The 3,379-nt window shown below is 40.0% G+C and overlaps 1 long non-coding RNA gene across 1 annotated transcript; it reads right to left on the bottom strand.

Annotated features, from left to right (window-relative positions):
• Positions 1-11: 11 nt before the first annotated feature.
• LOC119643058 lies at positions 12-2,611 on the bottom strand. Its single transcript, XR_005248210.1, has 4 exons — positions 758-2,611; positions 583-682; positions 304-518; positions 12-242 (listed from the first exon to the last, which is right to left on the bottom strand). It is a non-coding gene; the product is annotated as an uncharacterized LOC119643058 (long non-coding RNA).
• Positions 2,612-3,379: the final 768 nt, after the last annotated feature.

Here is a 3,379-nt window from a genome sequence, read left to right as displayed (position 1 = left end):
AATGTTCGCGAAGCTCTGGCATTTGCGGACTACGAGCAAAATAGCAAGTTCCACTCAATTCAAAACATTTTGATATATAGATGCTACCGTGAGCGAAACCATGTTCATAGGCAGATTTATTTATAATCATGGCATCCTCCATGTCGTAGCCGGTATAAGAAATAACCGTCACAATTGCTTAAGCCAATTTAAGCACGGTGTACCCATCTGTCTGCTTAGCCATTCGACACTGACACATGTTACTATTAAATTGGCAGAATGTAAAGCATTTAGAAAAATGAGCGAATATAGGAAAATAGTTACCGTGGCGATTGGTTGTAGTCTGGTAAAGGTATAAAACATCCGCAAGGTCAAACATATTTTTTTTATAAAAAATAACTCACCCCCAAGTGAGCAATAGACCGTTGGTAACAACAGCGTTGTGATATTGTCCAGCTTCCAATACGGTAACATCCATGCCATCAAGAGTGCGTACAAGCATTGGCTGCAGTGCCATTGAGTCCTAATGCCCAATATAACTAAATAATTAATAATTGTAGATAAGTATAAGTAAGGATCTGGTTTATTTTTCAATACACATACGCCATTATTGATTAATATCAATGTGTGTTGGCAACCACATCGCGAATCCATATATATTAGAGTATTGCCAAGTATGTCTCCATGAGATTTTTACAAAACTCTAAATTGTAAGTATGGCAATTGGATTTACAGTCACAGTATCAAATTTTGTCTAAAAAGCAATATTCCAGAATACCTCAGAATAGAATAGAAGCCTTTGGTGAACACATACAATCTCGAACTCTTGAATGTTAAATAAACCATGATATTCCGTAGTACATCATTGAATTTTATACACAATTGGAAGAGTAGAAGAGTGGGCAAGCCGTCGCAACTAAGAACTCAATAGTTGCGTAACATACGTCATGAACTGATTGACTTGGAAATTTTAAAGGTACTCGCAACAACTTGCCTCTATATCTTTATGTGCTCCAGCAATTTTGCAAATTTTGCCGAATATATTTTTTAATATAGCGGCTTGGCGACCTTGGGAACCGCCCAACGTTATGGTGGGTATAAAAGTGACAGTCGGTCGTAAGGCGTGAGTGACGGCACCATTCAATTTCAACAAATTCGCCTCCACGAGGGCTGTCAAAACATCTTTATATAAGGTCCCCGTTTCCAAGTAAAAAATTTGCGGCACCACCTTGATGACTGTGAATATAACAATTAAAGAAGTGGCGGTTAGCAAGGTTTAGCGGTCCTCTGATAAAGTGTTTCTTATTGCCAAAGCAAACGACATTGCTCCTCGTAGCCCAAGTGGATGAATTGATCTATCTGAAATAAAATAGAAGTAATTAAATAAATTATAAATAGGAATAAGTAAGGGTAAATGCAAACTTATTTTTGGCATGTAGCGAATTTTCATCTTTATCAATATGAGGCGGCGAGGCGGCGAGGCGGCGACAAGAGAGCTGCACTTTAAGGAGGCGGCGAGGCAGCGACCAGAAAGCTGCACTTTTAAAATGAAGACACGTTTTTTACGATTTTTTGCACCCAGTGCCTCCCTGAAGAAGGCAACCCGTGCTAGTATTGTTGCCTGGAGGCGCTTGCCGATGTCCCGTTTCACCATATGTTTCATCATCACAGCCTTGTATATGCTGCAGGCGTTATGAAATGCGTCATATACTTCCGGCTTTGCAAACTCTGGTTCCAGATATTAGTGGGTTTCGCTGGGTAAGTCTCTTGCGTCATTTGCGTCTTGTATTCTTTTCGTAAAGTCTTTTAAACGTGCTTGGCAACGCAGCTACTTGCGTACGTACTGAACTAGTACGTAGCCCGTGAGTAGCCAGATGTACTCCTCCTCGTGGTTTGTTAGTTGACGAGGGAATATACCGTTGAATGTCACACCATCTAGGCAAAATGGGCGAAAACCTTCATCGGTCTGGTCTTGGTCTTCCGTGCTGCATTCCACCAATTTTACAACATGGTAATTGTTTGCGGTCGATCGTCCGCTTCCCCAAAATTCCATTTGCAATTGAATTAGGCGTTTGACAAAGTTCATTATAGGTAACGCTGGTCTGGTCTTCTTTTGCCCTCTAGCGCTATTTTGCAAAAGAAATATTCCAGTAAGTCCCGGCTTGTCCTGTAGGAATGGATCGTTTCGTCGGGGTAGTCCTCCAGCAGCGTATTCATTAATGCAGTATAATTGTTGATTGTTTGGACGATGTCGCTCGCTAGCTGGTCAGCTACAAAGGCGGTGCTGAAATATTCTCCGACTTCTTCTAGCACCGCTCTTTGGGCCTGCCAATTGGTTTTGTTGATTTCGCCGTCATGGAAGATTGTGTTTAATTTGGTCGTGGCGGCGTAGAGTTCGTACGTCCGAACTTCTACCTCAATGCCGATGATTCCTTGCTTAATTCTCAGTTCTAGCTTTGCTGACATAGCCGGTGCGAAAAATTGGGCTGCTTCTGTCGTAGTTCTGGCTGAGGTAATTAGTAAGTTTGCGCCTCTCCTCTTCCAATGCTCCCAGGTGGCCGAGAATAAGCGTCCAATTTGTTTACATTTGTTGAATAATTATTCAAGTATTTGTATAAAAATTTGGCCACATACGAGAATAAGCGAAAAATGTGAGAATAAGCGTATAAAAATTTGGTCACATACGAAAGTAAGCGTATAAAACTGAAAACGATTCTCAATAATTCAACAGGTGGTTGCGTGCATGTGAGAATTCGCTTGTCATGGCATACCTTTTTTTTTTTTTTTTTTTTTTTTTTTTTTTTTTTTAGAGATGGATTGGACCAGTTAAGTTAATGTTAGATCCATAATCCAGAAACGAAGTTGAGAGCGATTGATGAAAAAATTTAAGCATAGGTAGACTGATGTGGCAGAGTGTTCGCAATGAGAGGCTCTGTTCCGCTGTCAATCTATAAATCACCGTCCTTGTTACTGTACTGTCAAGATCCGGCTAATAATGCCGATAAAAGAAAAAGTGTAGGCGATTCGTGATTGTAATAGAAATACTAAATGTAAAATTAGAATGAAAACTCAGCTGATTTGATAAAGGCAGTCAGTTGCTTCAAATGCCTAAAGTTACCAGCACGAAAAATTTCATATAGATTGTTAGACAGGTTAAATATACTGAAAGATTGTCTAAGGATGTCAAACCTCCTGCACTCAAAAATAAGGTGCTCGGCAGACTCAATAATATTGCAATCCTCACAGATGTCAGAGGAGGAGACTTTGATCATTTTAAAATAGACCTTGTCGTAAGTGTGATTACTCATAAGACGGTGAAGAACTTTAAATTCCCATGTTGTGAATTTTCCTTTAGGTAGAAGCGTGGGTGTCAAAAAAGGGTAAATTTTGTAGAACAGCC

This window comes from Glossina fuscipes, unplaced genomic scaffold, assembly GCF_014805625.2.
Source record: "Glossina fuscipes isolate IAEA_lab_2018 unplaced genomic scaffold, Yale_Gfus_2 50745, whole genome shotgun sequence".
Lineage (NCBI taxonomy): Eukaryota > Metazoa > Arthropoda > Insecta > Diptera > Glossinidae > Glossina > Glossina fuscipes.
Note: the sequence above shows the minus strand (reverse complement) of the source record. Positions and strands in the feature narration are given on the sequence as shown.